Raw genomic sequence first — 27980 nt, 5'->3', positions numbered from 1 at the left:
CTGAGTCCTTCATTATTGCCCTTTGACTGCCACAAGATGGACAATGAAGAACTGCCATACTGATAAGTAGATGAATTTTTTTCCAACCTTCTTGCCAGAATTTATTGTTACTTGTATTCTTGATGATAGAAATTCTAACTGGAGTGAGTTGAAATCTCAGTGCAATTTAAATTAACTTTCTGGGTAAATATAATAACATTTGTACCTAAAACTATATATTGGATGATTGTGAATATGGAAAAGCAGGATTCTTAGTTCTCTTAATACGAGTGGTAGATTATCAGTATAATGGGAATAAATGATAGAGACAAGTCTTCGTTAAGATCAACATGAGCAGGATAGCTCATGGAATACTAAATGAAGTCACAAATTATTTCTTGCCTTGACAAAACATTAATAAGGATAATATATATATAATATACATATATATATAATGACAACCATCAGAATTATAACTACCTTTGATAATATCAAAGAATGTTTGCAAACAATTGGTACTTCAAGTGACTTTTCAGAATTTATTAAGTAAAAAGATTATGAGCTAAGCAACTAGGGATCTCCATGATGTTGGGAGCTTCCATGGGCAAATATGATAGGAAAAAATTCAATCGAAATATTAATGGAAAGGATAATAGGGCCATTTACAATACTCAACACATGCCATGGCATCTCAGGGAAACTGGGTGTGTAGGAGTAAATGCTCTACCAGGTTTCATGTCACACTTTAATGAAACACGGATATCAAGCAAAGTAGCAGTCAACATGAGTGCATTTTGCAGATTGAATTGCAGAGGAAATTTGAGTGTCTAGATGTAGTTTACATAACTTAACTGTTTTGCTTTTCTGCTAAATTAACATCTCAATGTCATATATGACAAGTGCTTGTGCCATATCGAAGTAATCTCATGAATATACAACCCCAAGAGAATTTCTTTAAGAGAAGAATGTATTTGAAATGACATAAAAGTTTGTGGAGGAAATGTTTTCTGCTGTGACTTTGTAAAAGCATATATAACTATAGGCAAGGATCTTGACATTATGCTAAGTGAGATTAGTCAGTCACAAAAAATAAGAAATTGGATGTTCTCCCTAATATGCGAAAGCTAGGAGAAATGGGTCATAGGAGAAACTCTAGATGAAGAAGAGATGAGCAAATAAGGCAACCTGAGGGGAGGGGAGGGGGAAAAAGGAAATTCTCTAATGTACATGAAGTACATTAAGAAACACACCATGTTGATCACTAAACCAAGCATAAGAAGGAGGGAGGGGGAGGGAATGGGGTAGGAATTGGGTAAGAGCTAATTGGGTGATGTGTGTATGCATGTCTCCACCATCTTGTATCTCATTAAGATGTATGACTATAATGCACTTATACAAAAAATTTAAAAAAAAGCCGGGCATGGTGGCAGGAGGGTGATGACGCAGGTTCGAAGCCAGCTGCTCTAGCTTCAGAGACCCTATTTCCAAATAAAAATATAAAATAGTTCTGGGAGTGTAGCCCGGAGGTAGAAGGGCTTCCAGGAACCCCAGTACCACCAAAATAATAATAATAATAATAATAATAATAATAATAATAATAATAAATAATAATAATAATAATAATAATAATAATAATAATAATGGCTGGGGATGTAGCTCTGAGGTAGAATAAATAAATAAGTAAATAAATAAATAAATAAATAAATAAATTTAACACTTTGCAGTGGGAAAAAAAAATCTTGTATTAAAAACAAAGATGATAAGCTGATTATTGTGTAATCTGAGTACTTGGGAGGTTGAGACAAAAAAATCTCATGTTTGAGGACAAATTCAGCAAATAGCAAGCCTTATCAACCTAGTGAGACTCTGCTTAAAAAATAAAATAAAATATAGCTTGGAAATAAAATATACCTCATTTTAGTCCTCAGTACACACATACACACACACACACACACACACACACACAACACACACAACACACACACACACACATACACACACACACTAAATAATTAATTAATTAATTAATTAAGGTTATTTAGATGTATATTCATCTTAGTGATTTTTAAAATCTGTTATTTTTATTCTATATCTACTTTGAAAAGGGTGAGCATGATTCTATTTTAAAAAGGATAATAAAATGCTGAATATTTTAGCTTTCTAGACTACTCATTAATGATGGCATAATCAGCATTAAGTTCTATTTTTTATTCTTATGTTATATAATTATTTTATATTATGTAATTCTCTTAACAACCTATAATTAAGTTCACTCTTTCACATACTCATTGGTTTCATATATTACCATAACCATGTTTTTAAATTTCTTTATACTCAATAGTTATTAAATATCTTTTATTTTTATTAAGAACTTTAATATGAATATTTGGGAAAATAGAAATTCACTCACAGCAATTTGAAATAGTCTTATTATCTGTATATAGCAAAGGTTTTATTTTGCTTTAACTTTAAAGCATATGCTAGAAAAGTCAATCTAATGTCTAGTTTTGAAATGAGCTCATAAGCCATTTTGTATTTTTTAAACCATATGGCTTTGTCTTTAAATATAGTTATTTTCAGTAAAAAATTAGTATAATATACATAATATTATACACTAATATTTAAGGCTATAAGAATATGAATTATAAGTTTTTAGAGGTTTATTTATATATTTTCTGCTTAAATAAGTATAATTATATATACAAATGCTGATTTTTAGTTGAATATTTGGTTTTCTAGGAAACAATACACAAAATACAATGTAAATAGAACCTTCATCTATAACCTCCATAATAAAAGTGGAAATGACTAAAAGTGAGTGAGAAACAAAAGGGAAAATAATTTCATACATTTATAATATTTTCAAGAAATCCAATAGTCAAAAGAGCATACAAGAAATCTGGGCATACATACAACTGAATAGCAATTATGCATGAGATGTTAAAATATTCAGAAAGACTTTAGATAGTAGTTTGGGAATGATATTATAAACTCAATAAGGCTATTAAGAACAAAACATTTTGGGTACATACCCAGAAGTGATACTGTTGGATCATATGATAAATTCATTTTCATTCTTCTGAGAATCCTCTACACTGTTTTCCAAAGTGGTTGCACTAAATTGCAATCTCACCAACAATGTATTAGAATTCCTACTTCTCTACATTCTCACCAGTATTTGTTGTTGTTTGTGTTTTGAATGTTTGCCATTCTGGTTGAAGTTAGGTGAAATGTCAGGGTAGTTTTGAATTGCACCTCTCTGATTATTAATGATGTTGAGCATTTTTTATGCATTTATTGGACATTTAAATGTCTTTTTTCATGAAGTGTCTAGTTCACTTACCCATTTTTGATTAAGTTATTTAATTTTTTAGTGCTGAGTTTCTTAAGTTCTCTGTATATTCTAGATATTAGTCCTCTAAAAGAGGAGTAGGTGGCAAAAATCTTCCATTCTGTTGGCTCTCGATTTAGGTTCTTGGCAGTTTCCTTTGCTGTACAGAAGCTCTTCAGTTTAAGGCAATCCCACGTATTTATCCGCCTTTTAGTTTCTTGTGCCTTTGGAGTTTTGTTGCAAAAGTATTTACCTGTGTATATGTGTTGCAGTGTTGGACCTATGCCCTTTTAAAGGAGCCTCAAGGTCTTTGGTCTAATTTCCAAGTCTTTGCTCCATCTTGAATTGACTCTTGTGCAGGGTGAGAAAATAGAGTTTATTTCCATTTTTCTGCATATGATATACCCAAAAGAATAGAAACCAAACTACCAAACTAATACATGCATATCTATGTTCATTGCTACACAATTCACAATTGTCAATCAACAGATGTCCATCAATAGATGAATGGATTACAAATTAGGGGATATATGTACACAATGGAATTTTACTCAGCCATAAAGAAAAACACAATTATGTCATTTATAGGGAAGTTGATGGAACTGGAGAACATTATGCTAAGTAAGATTAGTAAATCACAAAAAATAAGAAATCAAATGCTCTCCTTAATATGTGGAAGCTAGGGAGAAAAGAAGTCATAGGAGGAGCTCTAGATGAAGGAAATACTATAGATGAGCAAATAAGATGACCTAACTGAGAGGGATTTGAGGGGGGAAGAGGGAAATTTTCTAATGTACATGATGTACATTAACAAACATATCAAAGTCAATCACTAAGCTAAACATCAGAAGGAGGTAGGGGGAGGAAATACGGTGGGAATTGGGTAAGGGCTAATTAGGTGATGTGTGCATGTATGCCTCTACCATCTTGTACTCCATTAAAATGTATGACTACAATGCACCAATGAAAAATTTTAAAACAAAAATTTTGAAAAGAATTTTTGTTCTTTCAAATAAATTCAAGAAATCTAAGAAAATTCAAGAAATTCAAGAGATTCAAATAAATTCAAGAAATCCAAATAGTATTTGAAAATACTATTTTAAGTAGAATAACTATTTTAAGTAGAAAATACTATTTATAAGTAGAAAAACTAAATAACAATGAGGAAAACAATAATAAAATAAAACTATTAACAATTAACTGATCAAATAAAGTTGATAAATTGAGACAAAAATGACAAAAACAAGGAGAATACGAGAAACTATATAAATAATAATAATAACAACTTATGTTTCACGCACACTGACTCATTTAATGTGTCCAGCAATCTGCAACATAGAGAGCAGTGTTATTCTCACTTTGCAGAAATGGCTGGCCAGGGTCCCACAGTGAGGCAGAAACTGAGTTCATGGAGTTTGTTTTTAGCATCCTTTTTCTTAACAAGAATGTACTGCACCACTGAATAAACAGACATTGCTTATAAAAAGTGTTAGAAGATAATAATATAAAACAATTCATGCCAATAAATTTTAAATTCTACATATATAGCCTCTTGTGGTCAGTGAATGTAGCATGTATAATTCTAACTTTCATGATAAGACATTTTTCTTTTTTGTGTGGAGGTTATAAAAACCCTTTTTATTTTTATTTTTTATTTTTTTATTTTTTTTATTTTTTTATTTTTATATGCTTTTATTGCTGCAATATAGTGTCACACCATAATGTAAATTATGTTGACAGTGATATACATGTGCACAGCACTTGGTGGTCCCCCTGTCCTGCCTCCTCATCTCCCCCTTTCCCATAGAGTACTGATATTGACATTGAAAATACATAGCTAATGGTAGTAATACCTTCAATGAACCTCACTTCTTCCCCTCCCCTTCCCTTATATCACTTCCCTGGCTCCACTGAGGTTTTCCCCCATTATCTGGAGTCCTTCTGGTATCCCAGTTACTCCCCAGCTTCTGCATATTAGACAAAACATGTGACCCTTCACTTTCTGTTACTGGTTAATCTCACTTAACATAAAGTTCTCCAGGTCCTTCCATTTTCCTGCAGACTACATAATTTTTTTTGTTACTGACTATAATTCCATTGTGTGGATATCTCATAATTTTGTGATTCATTCATCTGTTTTGGGGCACCTAGGTTGGTTCCATAATTTGGTGATTGTGAACTGGGCTGCTATGAATATGGGTATACATATATTACTGTAGTTCTCTGATTTCAACCCCTTTGGAAAAATACCCAGGAGTGGTATAGCCAGATAAAATGGTAGATTCATTCCTAGTTTTCTGAGAAATTGTGCTGCTATCAACATGGGTATGCATATAGTACTGTAATTCTCTAGTTTCAACCCCTTTGGAAAGATACCCGGGAGTGTTATAGCTGCATCATATGGTGAATCCATTCCGTTTTCTGAGAAATATCCACACTGATCTCCATAGCTGCTGAACTAATTTGCAATACCACCAACAGTGTAGAAGACTTAGAATTTTCCCAGGTCCTCACCAACATTTGTTATTTTTTGACTTTTTTAATATAAATTTTTATTGGTGCATTGTAGTCATACTTCTTTTTTTTTCTGATTGTTGTTTGGCCTTTATTTTTTTTTAATTTTATTTTATTGGTGCACTGTAATCATACATCATAGTGGGATACAAACTTTTGTAGACATACATGCACACATCGCCCAGTCAGCCCCCACCCGATCCCCACCCCATTCTCTCCCCATCCCTCCCTCCCATGCTTGGCTTAGTGGTTGATATCTAGTATTATAGCAATTTATCCAAAATTAAAAATGATAATCTCACATAACAGTTTCATTTGTCTGATACCAAGCTTTTGATGTCTTAAAGATAACATTTCAATATTTCTTTTTGCTTTCTTTCTTACCAGAGAATATTTTTTTCTTTTTTTTAGGTGAAACTATCATATATTTATTTTTCAGAAAAAAATCTATCCTGATATGGAATATGGACTCTAGATACCCAAAACAATCTCAAAGCAAAAACAAAGCTAGAAGATGTATATTTTCTGATTTCAAACCATATAAAGCTACAATAATTGAAACAGTGTAGTATTGTTCTAAAGGCAGATATATAGACCATTGGAGTTAAATACAAGCCTAGAGCTGACTTCTTCCCTATATTGTCAAGTTATTTTTGACAAGGTTTCCATGAAGATTTGGTGGTGGAAATAAAAATCTTTTAACTAAATATTGTTGAAAAATAATAATTACATGGAAAAGAATAAAATTGGACCCTTACCTAATCCCACATACAAGTATTAACTCAAACTAGATAAAAGACCTAAATATAAATCTTAAGACTATAAACTTTTAGGAGAAAATCTGGGTCATAAAACCTCACAACATTGAAATTGGCAGTGATTTCTTGGATATGATTTCAATGGCACAGGCAACAGAAGAATATACAAACTCCCTAAAAAATAAAAGAAAATATTGTATATCCAAAGACAATGTAAACAGAGTTAAAAGTTACTAATAGAATTGGATAAAATATTTCCAAATGCTATATCTGAAGGTATATTAATATTCCAACTAGAAATCCTAAAAATTAACAACAATAAAGGCAAACAATACAATTTAGAGATAGGTAAAAGACTAACATAAATAATGAATCTCCACAGATAACCAATCTTAGTTGTCTGTTGGGTGGAAACTCTTGTTTCTCTGGTTCTGGTGAGTGTTACCTATTTCTTCTTTGTAGTTAATCTCTTTGAGTATTTTCTCTAGCGCTGGTTTTGAAGACATAAATTCCTTCAGTTTCTGTTTGTCATGGAAGCTTCTTATTTCTCCATCTAATTTGATAGAAAGTTTTGCTGGATAGGAAATTTTTGGCTGGAAGTTGTTTTCTTTCAGAGTTTGGAATATGTTACTCCAAGCCCTTCTGGCTCTCATGACTTGGTTTGGGAAGTCTGGAGTGATTCTAATTGGTTTGCCTCTGAATGTCACTTGGCCCTTTGTTTTTTTTGCCTTTAAGATTCTCTGCTTGGCTTCCACATTGGTCATTTTGACAATTATATGGCGTGGGGATCCTCTTCTCGGATCCTGTCTAAAGGGAGTTCTATAAGTTTCCTGGATCTGTGTATCAACCTCTTGCTCTATATTTGGAAAATTTTCTGCTATTACTTCCTTGAAGAGATTGTTGATCCCTTTGGTATCACTTTCTTTTCCCTCCTCTATTCCAATTATTCTTAGGTTAGCTCTCTTAAGATGGGCCCATATTTCTTCAATGTCAGATTCCTGCTGTTGGATATCTTTTTCTAGATTAGAAACTATGCATTCATTTTTGGATTGCTCATCTTCTAAGAGCGAGATTCTGTTCTCCATGTGGTCTAATCGGTTGTTTGTGCTTTGAATTGAGGTCTTTACTTCATTAATTGCATCCTTTATCTCTTTTTGGCTCTCTCTGAGTTCTTTTCGAAGCACCTCTATTATTTCTACAGAAATAATATGACCGAGAAATAATATGACCGAGAAAAGCGGGGCTTAAGAGTCCCGCTAACAACCAATCTCCATTACCACAAAAAGAGCGCCTTTCATAGCCAGAAAACACCATCACCAGAAAAACAAAAAAACCACCAGGCTCCAGAGAGAAAGCGGACTGAGAACAGAGCTCAGGGCCACAGAGGAGACACACGCGCCCGAGGACGCGGCAGCAGCGCCATACTGCCGGCGGCAGCGGTGAACTCAGCGGACGGCTACAGCAAGCCGAGGTGAGCCGATGTGGAACAGCCAGGCGGGATCTTTCGGTGCAGACAGCATTTAAAGCTCCCAGTGGCTGAGCTCAGCACATGCTGCAGGGATTCAGAGTGGAAATCAAAACCAGAGAAGAAAAAATACGCCAGCCTCATGGCCGAGGGCGTGGCAGAGGCGCCATATTGCCACCGGCGGCGGCAGCAGCAGTGATTTCACCGAGTCCAGTACAGCTACATCTACGTACTCAAGAACAGTGAGTCAAATTGCGGGCCACAGAGGAGAAATCCCAGTATTGTGCCTCCTGGGACTTGACCCAGTGAGGGAGTGGTGGTGGCAGAGATATCACACCATAGGAGTGCGTGCAACCTGGCACCCCCCATAGGTTAAAGCAGCCTCTATCGACTCCCCCATAGGTTAAAGCAGCCTCTATCGACTCCCTGGGTGGGAGACTCTGTGATACAACCCAGTAAAGGAGTAGTAGGGTCTGAGATAATACAGACTCGAGATCCAGAGCACCTTAAGTGAAGCCATAGTGACCCAAGGGAAGAACCCAGAGAAGGCACAAACCTCCGAAATCATGGGAAAGAGGAATAACACTGAAGTAATGAATGTGCACAACCCCACAACATCAGAACCTGATAAAACAGAAAATCAGAGATTTCTAGAAGATCAAATCAGGAAAATAACTATAAAAACCCTTTTTAAAAAGCAATTTTAAACAAAACAAAAAAGTTTATAAAAGAAAAAAAGATACAGAAAAATAATTAACTTGCTTTATATATCCCCAAAAGAAAATAAAATGAAGGGACAATGCCAACACATTTGACAATAAGGATTTCATTTTAATCTTCTTTTAAATACAAAATACAAGCAAAGGGTACTCATACATAAAACAAAGCTCAGGAGCAGACAAGCAGTCTTGGAAACCCTTCCTTAAAAGCAAAGCAGGAGTTTTTTGTTTCTTTGTCTATGTAGACACATACAGAGACTGGAATATGTAAAAATTATCACAAGACCATCATCACTCGAGTCTACCAATACATGTTGCATCTAAATCACAAATATTGTCAATAAAATTATGTTCACTTCAACTCCATTTCATTTAAATTAAATAAAAAAAAACTTTTAGTTAAAATGGTTACATTCGAATTTTAACTTCCTTATGCTGCATATTTCAGCACTGTTAAGGTATTGCAAGAATGCCCAACATTCTGGATTATGTATCTAGTGATATTTCAGTATGAAGAACGGGATGTATAGGTCTCAGCCTGTGAACTGATTAATACATTTAAGCAGGTTTTTCTCTTTTAACCTTGATGCTCAGAACATAAAATATTAAGGACTAAAATTAAGGAAGATCAGGAGTTTTAGAGCTGGCAAAATGAAGTCTAAAAAATGTATCAAGGCAAACAATTATTAAGAACTTGGCTGCAGCTTAACCTTGCAAGTCTTAGTCTTCCTTTAAATATGAAGCAGATAGTAGGTGTATAAGTTTTGCTGCGACATGTTCATGGTAAACTAAGTAGAGCTCTTATTTACAAATCTTGTAACTAATATTTCTGGAAGAAAAAAAAAGAAAAGAATTCACTAATTTTTAGAAGACAAAGATTTAATTGCCAGACATATGCAAACACACACTCACACATACATCCACACAATACTTCAGGATTTTTTATATATGTTGTTTTAGGGCATTTACTCTGGTTTCTCTTCAAGAAGACATTTTTATGAGCCAGGGTTTTCTTTTTGCCTTCATTCACTTTCTCCAAGCCAGCTGCTAGGATTTAATTCATACATTTGGACAGAATAAATGGTATATTATCAGCTCAGTAGCTCCAGATTCTTCGTGGTAACTGGCCTGCCAAGAGAAGACGAGCTCTTCACTTCTTTCAGCCATGTAGGGTGAAAGGTTTGTCCCTGTGTTCAGCAGGGTCCTGCTGAATATGCTGACCTTTGGGATTTCATTATCAGGAAGCATTTATTGGTTCTGTCCACAGCCTAATCTTCAAAATCAGTACTTATCAGGAATCAGGATGATAAAGGCTTTCCATTTGCCTTTATCTTTATTTATCTTTGAATTTCTTAATGACATGAGGGAATGGAGTGGAAAAGAGGAGAGTTATGTATTGTTCTCAAAATATCAGTATCTGGTGCTTGGAGAGATAGCAGGAAGTAAAAACTTACAGAGTAAAGATAGCACACAGAATACAGAGAGCACACAGAAATGAGATTACCAGCACTTTCCTAGGTTTACCAATGACTCTAACCTTTGGGAACAATGCTCTATCTAACAGAGGCCTTGGCAGTTTGCTCCTGCTGATGTCCTACAGTAAGACTGATTTATCCGGTATCTGCATTCAGCATTAAGTCTTAGGTTCTATGAAACTTTTACCTGCGTCACTGCACCTAAGGATAAATATTAAGTTAGAATAAGGGATGAGACATCAAGACACGCACATCTCTTTTTTTACTTCCTTTATTTTAAAAAGCTAAACAAACACTATCTGTGTGATCTGCCTCTTTCTGCTGTGTTATCAGGATCTGCTCCTAAAAGAGGGGGATATATTTCCTACTATCTCCCTAAACTGTCAGATACATATCTAATTCTTACAGTTATAAATGGCATCTTTTAAGTTTTACCAACAAAGTAAAAGTGCCATTTTGATCTCCCATTTATTCACTCATGGGTTTGGTTTATCAATTTGTTCAGAATTCATATATGGAAGAAAACATATTGATGACTCCAAACTAAAAAAATCTAGTGTATAGGCTGACCTTTGACATAGGAAAAAGAGGTGGAATTGGAAGCACATTAAAAACTATGGGGGAACTAAAAGTTCTCAGTGACCTAGGTAGGGACATTGATTATGTTTAGCCTTTGCTGTATATGGAAGTTTTGCCCCCAGCTGGATGACTATTCCTTTCATCCTCATCAAACTATAGGCACTTCATCCGGACACTATGAATTAACTGCTCCAAATCCTTTTTTCTATTTTATTTTTCTGAAGTTTCTTTAGTATCTATGTCTAGTTTATATATTTTGTCCCTAATTTCAAGTGTCATATCATAAGACATAAAGTCGCCTTTGGTTTTATTAATTATAAAATTCTTGAGCATTTTACAGGCCAGGTGTGGTGGCACACACTTGCAATCCTCGCACTTGGGAGGCTGAGACAGGAGGCTTGCACAGGTTTGAAGCCAGCTTCAGCTACTGAGTGAGGCTCTCAGCAACTTAATGAGACCCTGTTTCCAAATAAATATAAAATAGATCTGGGAGTAGAATGTGGGTAGAAAGCCCCGGGGTTCCACCTCCAGTACCACACACACACACACACACACACACACACACACACACACACACAATTCTTGAGCATTTTAGAAATCCATCCTATAGTCTTTATCATTAAAGAAAGGTTAAATGTATTTTGCAAGTCAAGATTCAAGGAATGAGTCCTGTTTTTATGAAGTAAGCTTATAACTTATCAATACCCTTAAATGACCACAAAAACTCAAGTTAAGAAACAATTAACAAGGCTTATACAAGAAATAATCTGTCTCTAGGAATCAGCTTACCCAGGATATTAAGGAAATTTAATTTAAAAATTAAAAATTACTTTTATGTGTGATTGGATTAAATACAGAAACTTCTACCTTTGAGCTACATCTCCAGATTTATATCTTTTATTTTGAAACAGAATCTCATTAAATTTATGAGGCTGGTTGTGAACCTGCAATCCTCCTATTTCAATCTCCCAGGTACTGAGATTTCAAGCTTGCACATCATGCCTGGTTTAAAAAGTATGCTTACCCCTGAACAGCAACAGTATAAGAATGAAAACAAAAGAAGTTTGATTAAACTAGGAAAACACAGTCTTTGATAGTCTGACAAGATAAAATAGGGAAACACATCCGTGAAGGCCAAGATAGTTTAATATGAAAAAGAAAATGCTCTCTGACCAGTTTTAATGTTGCTTCATGAAATTTTAGTAAAGTGGTGATGGCTGAGTTGTTATTAGTTCAGAAACAGTCCTCAGAGACCCAAAGAGTGTTCTGGGATGACTCCATATGAGACTATGGCAGTCCCTAATAAAAGTGACTTATAAACTATTGCCTAAAAGTTAGGACATGTAAATGATATGGTTAAATAAAATTTGAAAAAATATGAACAAATTGGAGATGAGAATAACATATTCAAGAACTGTTGGATGTGTTCCAAAGTGTCATAGATATTTTGGGTGTACTACTATCATTTGAGTTAATGCTCCAGAAATTTATACTATTTAAATTTTGAAACAAAAACAGCAAATATGAGTCACTAAAAAGGATCCCCAGGTATAATAGTGAGGCCCAGTATGGCAGAGTGAGGTGTTAGTTTGGTGGGAATGCATCTACTAAGTTGATTTATTCATTACTCAGTTAAGTAAAGTATAGGTGGGCAATGTTCGTTTGCACAGGGTATTCTTTTCCTTGGTCCAGTGCTCAATGACATCCTTTTACTTACTTTTAGAAAATCAATAAGAGAAAATCTAGAGATGGGTTAAACATTAAACGTCTGGTCAGACAACAGGAAGCAAAATGAAAAGGGATTGTGTTCAGCAAAAAGTACCTGTGTGATAAATGTTAAGATAAGGTGGAAAAGAGTATCTAAGTAAATTAATTGACCAACTGGCATATGAAAATCTACTTGACATATAAGTCAGATAAGTATGTCAAGTATAATATGACAAACATTTAATTAATGTCAAGTTAAACCCAAAATAAAATATCATGTTGCACTTGTTAGGATGGCTATATTTTATCAAAGAGATAAAAAAGGTTGGCAAGTATATGGAAAAATTAGGATAAAAATGAATAAATCTCAGGACAGCTACTAGGGGAAACAGTATAGATGTTCCTAAAAAATTGAAAAGAGAACTATCACAGGACTCAGCAATTCCATTTCTAAATACATATCCAAATGAAATAAAAGTATTATGTTGAAATTCTATGTGAATTCCTATGTTCATAGCAGCATTAATAGTAAAAGGCAAAATATGGACTCAACCTAAGTAAACATCAATAAATGAGTGGTTGTAGAAAATGTAGTGTGTATTACCCATATGTGTATATATAATTATATATTATGGAATATATATATATATATATATACTCTATATGCACAAATTACATACATATATAAGCATATATAATTATACATATATTATACAACTAAATATATTCCATTACATACATAAATAATAAAATATTGTTCAGCCATAAGTAGGTAAGAAATCCAGTCATTTGTAATAATATAAATTCACCTCAGAGCATAATGCTCAGAAAAATACGATATAAACATGATGAAAAAGAGCCAAAGTAGTTCTGAGCAACAAAAACCATGCAGGTGTAATCACAATACCTGACTTTATTTATTTTTTTGGTGGTACTGGGGGTAGAACCCAAAGGCTTTCTACCTCCGGGCTATACTCCCAGACCTTTTTTTATATTTTTATTTGGAAACAGGGTCTCACTAAGTTGCTGAGACCCTCACTAAGTAGCTGAGGCTGGCTTCGAACCCGTGCGATCCTCCTGTCTCAGCCTCCCAAGCGCAGGGATTACAAATGTGTGCCACCACGCCCGGCTAATATCTGATTTTAAACTATACTACAAAGCCATTGTAATAAAAATAGCATGGTGCTGGCACAAAAACAGATAATAGACCAATGTACAGAATAGAAGACTCAGAAACAAAATCCACGCACTTACAGCCAATTGATTTTTGACAAGGGGACCGAAAACATACACTGGACAAAAGATAACCTGTTCAACAAATGGTGTTGGCAAAACTGGTTAACCATATGCAGAAAATAAAAATAAATCCCACTTTCTCACTCTGCATAAGAGTCAATTCAAGATGGATCAAAGACTTGGAAATTAGACCAGAGACCTTGAGGTTTCTTGAAGAGGACAAAGGTCCAACACTGCAACACATAGGCACAGATAAATGCTTTCTCAACAAGATCCCAAAAGCACAAGAAACTAAAAGGCAAATCAATATTTTGGATTACATGAAACTGAAGAGCTTCTTTACAGCAAAGCAAATTGTCAAGAACCTCAATTGAGAGCCAACATAATGGGAGAAGATATTTGCCAACTACTCCTCTGATAGAGGACTAATACCTAGAATATACAGAGAACTCAAGAAACTCAGCACTAAGAAAACAAATACCTGAATCAAAAAATGGGCAAGTGTATTTAATAGACACTTCATAAAAGAAATTCAAATGGCCAATAAATGCATGAAAAATGCTCAACATCATTGGCGATCAGAGAGATGCAAATCAAAACTACCCTGAGATTTCACCTAACTCCAAATAGAATGGCAATCATTCAAAACACAAACTACAACAAATGCTGGTGAAGATGTGGAGAATTGGGAACTCTAAAACAATGTTGGTGAGATTGCAAATTAGTGCAACCACTTTGGAAAATAGTATGCAGGATCCTCAGAAGGATGGGAACAAATTTACTCTTTGATCCAGCAATACAACTTCTGGGTATCTACCCCAAAGAAAAGAAAACAAACTACTAATCTAATGCATGCGTATCTATGTTCACAGCTGCATAATTCACCATAGCCAAACTATGGAACCAGCCAAGAAGTCCATCAACAGATGAATAAATTACAAAACTGTGGGATGTGTACACAATGGAATTTTACCCAGCCATAAAGAAAAGCACAGTTACATTATTTACAGGGAAATGGATGGAACTGGAGGACATTATGCTAAGTGAGAGTAGTCAATCATAAAAAAGAAGAATTTGAATGTTTCCCTAATATGTGAAAGTTAGGAAGAAATGGTAACAGGAGGAACTCTAGATGAATAAGGAGATTCTATAGAGGAGCAAATAAAGAGAGGGAAGGGAGGGGGAAGCGGGAAACTCTCTAAAGCACATGATGTACTTAAATATATCAAAGTCAATCACTAAGCCAAGCATGGGAAGGAGGCATAGGGAGGGAATAGAGTGGAGATTGGGTAAAGGCTAATTGGGTGATGTATGCATGTATGTGTACACAAGTCTTTTTATCCTATTAAGATGTATGACTTCAATGCACCAATAAAAAAGAATGAAAAAGAAAAGTACTGTATAATTTCACTTACATGTGGAATCTAAAAATGTTGAATGCATAGAAGCAGATGATTTTGTTAATCCAGGGACAGGTTTGGGTGTGAGGAATGAGGGAAATGCTGTTCAAAAGATTTAAAATTTCAATTAGAAGCAATAAATTTAATGAAATTTATTGTACAATATGATGATTAGAATTAATGACAAAATTTTGTATTCTCAAACACTGCTAAGAAAGTAGTTTAATTGTTCTGTCCACAAAAGAAAAAGGAGAAGGATGTGATTTAATTGATATATTAACTAGCTTGATTTACATATACATAGCTTACAGTATATAAATATATTAAGACATCATATTGAATGAATATATATAATTTTTTCAGTTAAATAATTTTAAATAAATTAATTTAAAAGACAGACTGACTTGTGAGAACACTGACTAATACTTTTACTAAAGGCATATCCCAGAAAAAGATGAAGGTGGAGATATTTGAAAACTGATGAAAACGATGTTAACAGGAGCATACAATAGTAGTGTTGATTCTCAAGATCTTGGTACACTGGCTTCAAAAGTGTCAAGTGTCATTTATTTCAGAATCTGGTAACTGACTACCCTGCTGAAACATAGATGAGAGTAAAACTGTTATGTAGTAGGATTAGAATAGTGAGAATCATTGCCAACAGAGGAATAAAATCACCTTTGTCATTAGGAAGAAGCAAATCAATTGAAGTTTATGGAATCCAGGTTAAGCAAGCACTCTACTACTGCTGAGCTACTCTCCAAACTCTAGAAAAATTTTGAATAGCCAAAATATGGTGACCGGAGATAGGAATAAGGCAAATTTCTAAACACTTCAGAAAGTACATAATGACTCAATTACTAGAAATACCACTTGTAGATTTATTTTTTTCTGTAGTTGAATAAATAACCCACCTGCTACATTTCTTACAGGTTAAATATATTATATTAGTAAGTACACTTTGGAACCTTACATAGACTCTAGGAATTTATTGAAGCTGAAGCTCAGGTTAAACTCTCGAAGAAGATTCCACTGAATTAATGTGGTAGCCTTTGGAAACACTAAACACTGTTTCCTGGGGACATAAAATTTGTTGAGTTAATTGTTTACGGCACATAGACTTATTATTTTCTAAATTCGTGATAGTGGTTTGGAGCTATGCTATTCTTGTGTGCTTTATGAACTCTTTGAACTCGATGAGAGTAAAATACATTAAAATTTTGTTTTGAATGAATTGCCTTCTTGAAGACAGTAAAGAATCACCCATTTCCAAGAAAGACAAACCAGGTTACCACTTCTCAAGTAACTTTTGCTCCTCTGGCTAGGTCTGAGTAGAATTATCAGTTGAAAAGACACAATGCAGATATTTTTATACTGAAAGGGAAAATGATTATTATGGTACTGTAGTTTTTTTTTTTTTTGGTGCTACTGGGGTTCCTGGAAGCCCTTCTACCTCCAGGCTACACTCCCAGACCTATTTTATACTTTTTTATTTTTGGACACAGAGTCTCTTAAGCCAGTGCGAATGGCTTCGAACCTGTACGATCCTCCTGTCTCCGCCTCCCAAGAGCGGGGATTACAAGCATGAGCCACCATGCCCCCCCTATGGTACTGTAGATTGAATCCAGGTACACATCCCTGAGCTACACCCCAACTCCTATTTTTTTTTAACTTTGAAAAAAGGTCTCACTAAGTTAGTTGCTTAAGCTAGCCTTGAACATGCTAGCCTTCTGTCATAGCTTCCCAAATACTAGGATCACAGGTATGTGCCTCTACATTAAGAAAAATTGGATTTCATTTTAAATTTTATTTCATTTGGTGAATTGTGTAGTCACACATCTTAATGGAGTAAAAAATGGTAGGGGCATTCATGCATACATGACTAATTTAGCCCCTACCCCATTCCCTCCTTCCTCCTTCCTTTTCATGTTTGGCTCAGAGCAGAAATTATTGTAAATTTTAATGAAGGACTTATAGTTGTATGTGAAATACTGTGTATGTATTTTGACTTTAATATTTCCAATAAAACTTTATCATTGGAAGTAGTTTGTTTTCAAATTTGTTGTCATTCTGTGGTTGATATGTAATTACTAGAGTGTCTCTATTATTACTTGATTTCATTGAAAAACTATAATTAAAAAGAAACATGACTGTGCTTAATTTTTGATGGAGAATACATTCAATAAATTGTCAGTTTGTGGTGCAACATGACCTTTCAATTAGCTTAAGTAATATATCCATTTCTGACACTTATAGCCTCCACTGATCTGAATATATATACTGTGGATATTTTTCTACTATTTACTAGTGGTTTCATGAAGATCCACACAAGCTCAGCAGAGTTTTAAAAGGATGGCTTCAATAAGATGGAAAGTGAAACCACCCTACCACCAACTGTGGATCTCCAGTCCTCAAAGAATGGCTATGTACCAGGCTGCCTATAGACTTAATAGTTAAAATCATAAGCTTTGGCAAAAGAAATTAGGGCATGCATCCTAAAATGCTTTTAATTTTAAAATGCTTATCCAAGAAGCTTAAAAGTAATATTTCAGATTAAACTACAATAAGTCAAAGGTCCTTTGGGAGCAGCTGCTGAAAGAATACTCCAAGAAAATATGTGCATGACTGATAAGTTAATAGAAAGAAGTAAAAATGGTAAAAGGTCAAGAGATAAAATAGAAATAAAAATAGAGCAGGGATAAAGAAACAAAATATAGCCGGGCGTGGTGGCATACGCTTGTAATCCCTGCGCTTGGGAGGCGGAGATAGGAGGATCATGCTGGTTCGAAGCCAGCCTTGCTGGCTTAAGAGACCCTGTTTCCAATTAAAAAATATAAAATGTGTCTGGGAGTATAGCCCGGAGGTAGAAGGGTTTCTAGGATCCCCAGTACCACCAAAAAAAAAAAAAAAAAAAAAAAAGAGAGAGAGAGAGGGAGACAAAATATAAATAAAAAGGTGAACATGGTGTGATTTAAAAATTATAATTATTAAATACTGAAAAACATAACATATTAATGAAAATTTACATTATAAAAATAAAACTATGTGCGGCTTATGTGAGATACATTTTTTCTTTTTCTTTTCTTTTTTTTTTTTTTTTGGTGGTCCTAGGGGTCGAACCCAGGGACATTTTACCTCCAAAGGTAAGAATTTATCTCTAGACTTTTATATAACGCCAATGGTTTATATATCTGCCTTCAGAACAGTACTACACTGTTTCAATTATTGTAGCTTTATATGGTTTGAAATCAGAAAATATACATCTTCTAGCTTTGTTCTTCTTCGAGATTGTTTTGGGTATCTAGAGTCCATATTCCATATCAGGATAGATTTTTTTCTGAAAAATAAATAAATAAATGTATGATAGCTTCACCTAAAAAAAAAAAGAAAAGAAAAAAATATTCTCTGGTAAGAAAGAAAGCAAAAAGAAATATTGAACTGTTATCTTTTAGTCATCAAAAGCTTGGAATCAGACAAACTGTTTTGTGAGATTATCATCGTTAATATTGGATAAATTGCTATAAAACTAGATGTCAACCACTAAGCCAAGCATAGGAAGGAGGGATGGGGAGGGAACAGGGTGGGGATCGGGTAGGGGCTAACTGGCCAATGTGTGCATGTATGTCTACAAAAGTATTTTCTTTATACCATTATGATGTATGAATACATTGCACCAATAAAAAATAAATAAATAAAAAAATAAAAATTAAATTAAATAACATTTTAATCTGTGTAAAATTGAAACTATGACACTTCTAAACTAGTGAGACAAAGTTATAAAAAATATTTATTTACAATATTGAATACTTCTCATAGAGAGAAAAACATGCCCCAAAGTCATTACCAGTCATTTTTTTTTAAACTCACAAACAAGAAATAAAATAACTTCTTCACAAATAAATGTAAGAAAACAGAAAAGTGAATACTTAATTCTTTTGACAAGGCCAGGATAACTTTGATTTTAAAACATCAAAAGAATATCCCAGGGAAAATGTATAGACATATATGTATGTATACATACATACATACATATACATTTCCCTGAATAAATATTCTAATATATATGTATAATATAATATATATGTATAGAATATTTATTCTAATATATGTATATAAATATATATATATATATTTATCCAAAAAAAATCTATTTTTCTGTCATCTATCTGCATCCTAGAGAACTTGTAATATGTGTACAGAAATAAATTAGAAAGATGTTCTGAAAAGACCAACATAATTGAAAATAATTAACTTAATTTTCACAAAAAAGTAAAATATAACCCACTGTAGGGGTGCACATCTCTCTACCTGAAATGTTGAGGAAAAAGAAATGCAAGTTTGATGCCAACCTGAGCATTTTAGTGAAACAAATTTCTGCAAAAGGATTGAGGTTTAGTTCAGTGGTAGAGCATTTGCTTCACATGTGCAAGATCCTGGGTTCAGTTCTCACTACTACAAAAATTAATTAGCTAAATAAATAAATAAAGCATAGAAACAAAGAAAATACAGAGATAATTTTTTTTTTTTTTTTTTTTTTTTTTTTTTTTTTTGGTGGTACTGGGGTTCCTGGAAGCCCTTCTACCTCCGGGCTACACTCCCAGACCTATTTTTACATTTTTTTTTGGAAACAGGGTCTCCTAAGCCAGCGCGCACGGCTGGCTTCGAACCTGCGCGATCCTCCTGTTTCTGCCTCCCAAGCGCGGGGATTACAAGCGTGCGCCACCACGCCCGGCCAGAGATAAATTTTAAATGTGCAATAAAAGTCATAAATTGAAATTTTTTTTTTTTTTTTTTTTTTTTTGGTGGTACTGGGGTTCCTGGAAGCCCTTCTACTTCCGGGCTACACTCCCAGACCTATTTTTACATTTTTATTTGGAAACAGGGTCTCCTAAGCCAGCGCGCGGGGCTGGCTTCGAACCTGCGCGATCCTCCTGTTTCTGCCTCCCAAGCGCGGGGATTACAAGCGTGCGCCACCACGCCCGGCCATAAATTGAAATTTATAAAATATATTGTTGTATGTTAAAATGCCTCAGAAGCTTAATGTTGATGCAGAAAAGTATGTTGCTAAATACATAAAGCATGACACTCCTATTAATTCTGAAAACACAAAAATTTCTTTTAGTCAATAATAATTATAAATTACATAAAATACTGATAAGAACACATAAACAGCTTAGTTGTCACTTATGTTGGTTAAAGAGAAATGAAATGAAAAATTATGGCTAATGATAAATGAGAAAATGCAGGAAAGAAAAAGGGAACCAAAGAATATGTTTTATAAACAGAAAATATTCTGGTAGGTATCAATACATCAATAATACCTTTATGTATAAATTGTCTAAATACACTAATAAAATATATGTACTGCTATGTTGGTGATGAAAAATTTGAGTTAATTTTGAGTTTTCTACAGGAATGTCATGTTAAAGATAAAGGTAGAGATACATTTAAGGTAAATTTTTTCCTGGAATAGAACAATTATCTTAGAGTGAATTTCAGAACAAAGAAAATTATTAAGGGTGAAGGGGGGGGTCTCGTTTCATGAAGCAAGATATCAGGATGATGCAGCTGCATGCTACAGAATGCCAACATCGTTCACAAACCAAGAGAAGACAGGGTGAAGACATGGAGCATAATGATAAAAAGAGTCAAGTCATCAAAAAGACATAACAATCCTTATTGGATATACATCTTACATCAAAGTACCTGAGATAAAATCATATAGAACTTAAAGAATATATAGAATTATATGCAAAAATAAATAAGGCTATGTTGAAGCAGGAATGTGGTACACATCTATAATCTCAGTACTTAGGAGTTTGACATAGGAGGGTTGCAGGTTCAGCAAATTAGAGAGGCTCTCAGGGATTTAGCAATATCTTGTTAATAATAATAATAATAATAATAATAATAATAATAATGATAGTTGTAATAGGACTGGAGGTATGGCTTAGAGATAGAGCACCCCTGAGTTCAGTTTCCAGTACCACAAGAAAAATAAAAGGTGTGTTGAAGTATTTAGAATGAGACTTTATTCTCTATTTGGAGACAGGCACATTACACAGTTAATCAGATTTTTAAACAAATTCATTAAGGTGCATCCTAATTAATTATAATTGGTTTCATCAAAAAGAAAAATTTTGCCGGGTGTGGTGGCGCATGCTTGTAATCCCCACGCTTGGGAGGCAGAGACAGGAGGATCGTGCAGGTTCGAAGCCAGCCAAGCCCGCTGGCTTAGGAGACCCTGTTTCCAAATAAAAGTATAAAAAATAGGTCTGGGAGTGTAGCCTGGAGGTAGAAGGGCTTCCAGGAACCCCAGTACCACCAAAATAATAATAATAATAATAATAATAATAATAATAATAGTAATAAATTTTGACACAGAATCTCACATATAGAGAATGTCATAAGAACATGAAACAAGAGATCAGATTGATGCAGGTACAAGCTAAAGATTGTTAACTTTGCTATCAAACCAATAGATGACAAGGTGGAGACATGGAGCAGAAGAAAGCTCTTACAGCTCTTAGAAGGAAGGAATCTTGCCTTTGCAGAAATATAAGCTCAAGGTCTGTGAGATAATTAAATGTTTTTTATACCAACCAATTTGTGGTACTTTGTTGTAGCAGCCCTACAAAACCAATACTGACATCTTTATGTGGAAAACTACAACATATCTCTATATACATACTGAATAACCAAAACCCAAAGATCTGATACTGCAAAACTTTGGTGAGAGAACAAAAGTGCTATTGCTGGTAATGAAGCAAAATGGTATAGCCACTTTGTAAAATAATTTGGCAGCTTCTTGCAAAACTAAAAATTAGTCTTGTTAAATTATTTAGTAATTATACTCCTAGATAATTTTATAATTTGATATTTTATGTTCACACAAAAACTTACATGTCAATGTTTATGACAACATTATTATTCCTAATTAATAATTTCCTTAAAGTGGAAGCAACCAAGACATCCTTCAATAAGTGAAAATTCATCCATTCAGTGGAATGCTATCTAGCAATGACAAGCAGTACAAAAAGACATGGATAAATCTTAAGTGCATCCTCTTTATGAAAAAAAGAGTTCAAAATTATTTCAACTATATGACATTGTGGAAAGTGCAAAACTAAAAAGACTGCATAATAATGAGTAATTGCTTGGAGATTGTGGAAAAAAGGGAGGCTGATTAGATGAAGTATTTAAAATTTGGGGGCATTAAAATTGTTCTTAATGATACTGCAATGATGGATATGTGACCTTTCATGTCGACAAAGTAGAATTTTATAGTACAGATAATTCATCCTAGCAATTGCAACGTAAAAAATAAATCATTTTGAAGGTCAAAGGATCTTAGAAAAACTAGGATCATGACAAAATAGTCTAGTTACATAATATGAACTATTAGGTAACATCAACAAAGGGGGTAGGGTGAGAAAATACTGATCTAAGTAAGTTTGGAAATGAAGAGAATCTGTAAGACCAAAGGCAAAATGATCTACATGCAAACAGTGTACTCCTGTTGAAGTTGCTTCACACAGCAGTGTGAATGAACAATTCTGCCACTGCTTTACTAGCATACCAAAATTGAACAATGCAGTAGGAGCAAGACTTCTCACTGTTGGAGTGGGAGATTATAAATAAGAAAGGAGAGGAGGCCAGATGATCCATTTGGACTAATGTTATTGATGTCAGTATGAACACATGTTTAGCTTAATAAAGATACATATACTTATGTATTTACAGTATATTATAATATATTAATATGCTGAAAATAGACACATATTTATTTTCTTGCTTGATCACAGGAAAGTACCTAAGAAAACATGATAATTATGTATAATGTAGCATCCTATATGGTATTATGGAATACATAAACAAAAAAAAGACACATAGACCAAGGAAGAAGTATGGAAGACCCAGCAATCCACACACTCACAGACAACTAATTTTTTTACAAAGGGGCCAAAAACATACACTGCAAAAAAAATAATCTCTTCAACAAATGATGTTGGCAAAACTGGTTAACCGTATGCAGAAAAATGGAAATAAACTTTATCGCCCTGACAAGAGTCAATTCAAGATGGATCAAAGACCTGGAAATTAGACCAGACACTTCACAGCTACTTGAAGAGGGCATAAGTCCAACACTTCAACACATAGGTATGGGTAAAACTTTCTCAAAAAGACCCCAAAGACACAGGAAATAAAAATGAGGATCAATATGTGAGTTGCATTAAACTGAAGAGTTTCTGTGAAGCAAAGGAAACGATCAAGGACCTAAACAGAGGGATGACAGAATAGGAGAAGATTTTTGCCAGCAGCTACTTTAAAAGAGAACTAATATCTAGAATACAGAGAGAATTCACAAAATTCAGTGGCAAAAAACAAATAACCCAATAAAAAATGGTCAAGTAAACTAAATAGACACTGCAAAAAAATGAAATACAGCTGGGTGTGGTGACACAGGTTTGTAATCTCAGCATTTGGGAGGCTGAGACAGGAGGACTGCATTTCATGGACAGCCTAAGCTACTTAGTGAGGCCCTTTGCAACTCAGTGAGACCTTGTTTCAAAATAAAGAAAAAAATAGGGCTGGGGGTGTAGTTCAGAGTTAGAATGTCCCTGGGTTACATCCCCAATACTTCAAAAAATACAAATAAATGTATAAAAAAATGTCCAATGTCATTAGCAATCAGAGAGATGTAAATCAAAACTATTTTGAGATTTCACCTAACCCCAATTAGGATGGTCATCATTAAAAGTACAAACAATAAATGTTGGTGAAGATATGGAGAAGCAAAAGCTCTAATACATTGTTGATGGTATTGCAAATTTGTGCAAACGCTTTGGAAAATAGTGTGTAGACTCCTCAGAAGAATAGAAATGAACTTAAATGATCCAGCAATATCACTCCTGGGTATCCACCCCAAAGAATAGAAACAAAATTATCATATCAATGTAAGCAAATTTATGTTTGCAGTAGCACAATTCACAATTACAAACCCTGGAACCAGCTGAGATGTCCATCAACAGATCAATAGATTACAAAACTATGAGATATGTACACAGTAGAACTTTACTCAGCCATAAAAAACAAATTATGCCATTTGCAGAAAAATAGAGGTAACATTTGCTAAACTGATTAGTCAGTCACAAAATTAAAAAAAATACATATTCTTCTTATTATGCAGAAGCATGGAAGAAAAAACATAGGAGTGGCTCCAGAAAAAGGAGGAGAACCCTTAGATGAGTGAAGAAGGCAACCTAACTGAGGAGGCTGGGAGAGAGAAGAGGAAGACACCTCAATGGACATGATACATACACAAACTTATCAAAGTCAATCACTATACTGAGCATGAAAAGGAGGGAAGGGGGAAAGAGTAGGGCAGGGATGGGGATAGGGCTAAATGAGTGCTGTGTGCATGTATGCCTCTACCACCCTGAATTTCATAGAGATATATGATTAAAGTGCACCAATAAAAATGAACAATGAAAGAAAAACAACTGAAAGTAAAAGCAAAAAAGGTAAGTAAACTATGGACTTAATGTGTTAATATTGGTTCATTATAACAAATATACTATACTAATGTGAGATGTCAATGGGAGAGACTGAATTTGAATTTTATGTGAATGCTCTATACTATTCTCTTAACTTAGTTTTTCTCTAAGTGTTTAAAATTTCTTTAAAAATGTTATTTTTTTTAATTATAAAAGTAAGTTGGAAGAATACAGGAGTCAGTTTGAAAGTTATTCTAATTGCCAAAATTTGAAACAATTCAAATGGCAGTAATAGTAGTAATTAATTTTATGTGAGTACAGACTGATATAAGTGAACAATCAAGTACATAAATATGATGAAGAGGAGAGAAAATTTTTTCTTACAGTAGAATTTTAACTTGGAGCAATGGAAACAGAAAATCACCATTGTGCAATGACCATAGGAATAATTGTCTCAGGCAAAAATCATTGATGGTACTGAAACTACTAGATAAAAGCATAATGAGAAAAAGGACTTTTTGCATAGTCTCATTTTTATCTCCCTACATAACCTTAATTAAATGATCAAAGTTTACTTCACCAGTACTATGACATATTGATATTGTCTATTTCCTACTATGTTGCTGAGAAGGAAATGATGACAAATTTGTGATATCAATGCTAATAATTCATAATTAAAATCTAATAATAAGAAAATATAAAAATAATTACAATTTTATGAATATTCTATAAAATAACATGGCAATACTCTTCAAAATTATCCTGAAAATAATATGGCAATACTCTTCAAAAGTGTCCTGAAAGATCATGAAAAGCAATGAATGGCCTAGGAATGATGACTAATTGGCTTTGGCAAAGCAGCCACCCTGCATCTGAACTTAGCTTGACTTAGCTAAAACTTGCCTTATAAGTTCCATTGTGCTTTAACCTGCAAGTGTTGAGTAAACTTCATGACACTGAGGAAAGACACATTGTATGTGATGTAATTCATTAGTCTCAGGACCTTGAAGTCTGTTGCTCACAAAGGCATACATATTTAGTCATCACACCATTAAAATGTACAACTTTTTCAAATTTAACCCAAGGACCAATCTAGGATAGCAAATTGTGTTTAATTTTCATGACTCCTTAGTCTTCTCTAACCTGGGATAATTCCTAGGCCATTCATTGCTTTTCATGATCTTACAGGCCCCCTTTTATACCATTTAGAGACCTTTAAGGTTAAATATCTATTCCTGATTATCCCGTCATGTTCTACCCCTGTTTTAGGTAGAGACTTTTTAACCAAAATTGGGGCTGAATTTTCATTTAATTTCCACACGGCTTCTGTTTCCTCTAATACACTTTTAATGGCTGCAGCTACAGTTGATGACCAGGAAGCCAAAGCTTCCCTTTCAATAGATTTGGTTGATCCTATAGTATGGGATACCAGCACCCCAGCTGTGGCAACCCACCACATCCTGGTCCAGATTGTCCTATGTGACCCCACTATTTTCCTTGCCAGCTCCCAGTTTCCCACATCTCTCCTTCACCAATGTGGGCTTAAACCCATTATTTCTCATCTCCTGGCCCAGGGACTGCTTATACCTACTAATTTGCCTTATAATATTCCCATTCTCCCAGTTAAAAAGCCTAATGGGATTTATCGTTTATTCCAGGATCTCTGTTTAATTGATGATGTGATGGTCCCAATCCACCCAGTTGTCCCTAATCCCTATACCCTCTTATCTCAGATTCCCCCCAGTACCACCTACTTTTAAGTTCTCTACTTAAAGGATGTGTTTTATACAGTTTCTCGGCATCCTGAGTCGTACCCCATTCTTGCCTTCACTTGGGAGGACCCCAATACCCAGGTTGCTCAACAACTAACCTGGACCATCCTTCCTCAGGGTTTCTGAAACAGTCCACAGCTCTTTGGACAGGCTCTAGCTCAGGACCTCCCCCTGTGCCCCTTGGAGCCTAGTTCTCTGTTACAGTATGTGGATGCCCTTTTACTTTGTAGTCCCTCCCTGGAAGTGTCCAAACGTCACACTGCCCTTCTCCCTAATTCCTTACAGTCTGATAATGGACCAGCTTTTATTTCTAAGGTTACTCAACAGGTGGCACAAGCTCTTGGGATTTCATGGAAGCTCCACATCCCATATCGACCGCAGTTATCAGGAAAGCAGGTCCACTTGTTTACATACTATGGTGCTCTTCTTCAGATGCCATACTGCCATAACTCTTCATTAGCTAAAGTCTCCTCGAGCACATATCACCAAGCTGTCCAGGGTAACCTCTGTCTCATGCCGCAGCCATACTCCCACTTGCCCACTTCTGGAGGACCCGACCACTACTGGCCGAGGAGCCCACTTACGACGCCCCTTGACATCTGGAAGTAGTTTAAGATTCAAATCTCTGCCCATTATCACCAAAAGGCCGATGACAAGTCGGATCCCTCCCCCTTCTTGTGGAGGCGGAACCCTAGAGAAGGAGGAGGAGACTCTGCTAGGCAATAATATCGTGAAGCAGGCAATGTCGTGAGAGGGGCAGCGTTCCCACGCATAGTCCCACCTCCAAGACATAAACCTTAAAAAGAGAGGCATTTCCTCTCCAGCCTCAGAGAGGTCTGGCAGGTCTCCAGGGGCAGTCCAGCCCCTATCCCCGAGAGGACCACATTACAATTCTTTCCATGCACCCTGGTCTCTCCCGTCTTTTTACCATGCGAACCTAACAATGACGTAAGTCCGTCATAGGTTAGAAGGCATTTTATGATCCAAGGCTCCGTTATCAGCTGCAACACCGGCATGCAGGTCTGAGTCCTATGCTGAAATGTCCAGACAAGTTGTTTGAGCTGTCTGAGCTATATGCTCACATATCTAAACAGGTTGTTTATGAGTTTCTGAAAGTATTTCATATCTTAGATACTATGCATTTCCCCTAAAATTTATATGCTGAAAGTCTAATCCCCAGTCCATCTGGATTTTGAATAAAGGTATTTCTAAAATAAATAAGGTCATATGGTTAGGGCCCTTCTATGGTTAAATATAGAATGTCCCTTGAAGAGCTCATGCATTAATGTTGTATTGACATAATTAATCCATGATAAAATGAGTGTCTGTTGTTTAACCCTCCCAGCCTGTGATATTTAGTTTTGGTAAATATGCATAGTTTCTAATATTGCATTGGTCTATTTGCTATCTCGATGAATTTATTGTGATTGTACCATATATTAACATTTTGGAGAAACTACTTGGAGTACTATTTTAGTTAACTTTTGTGCTTTTAGATAATTTTTAAAATAACTAGTCTCATAACATTTATAAATGGAGCAATTGATC

Source organism: Muscardinus avellanarius (genome assembly GCF_963383645.1).
Source record: "Muscardinus avellanarius genome assembly, chromosome: 8".
Taxonomy (NCBI): domain Eukaryota; kingdom Metazoa; phylum Chordata; class Mammalia; order Rodentia; family Gliridae; genus Muscardinus; species Muscardinus avellanarius.
The sequence above is the reverse complement of the archived record's forward strand: the minus strand, read 5'-3'. Positions refer to the sequence as shown.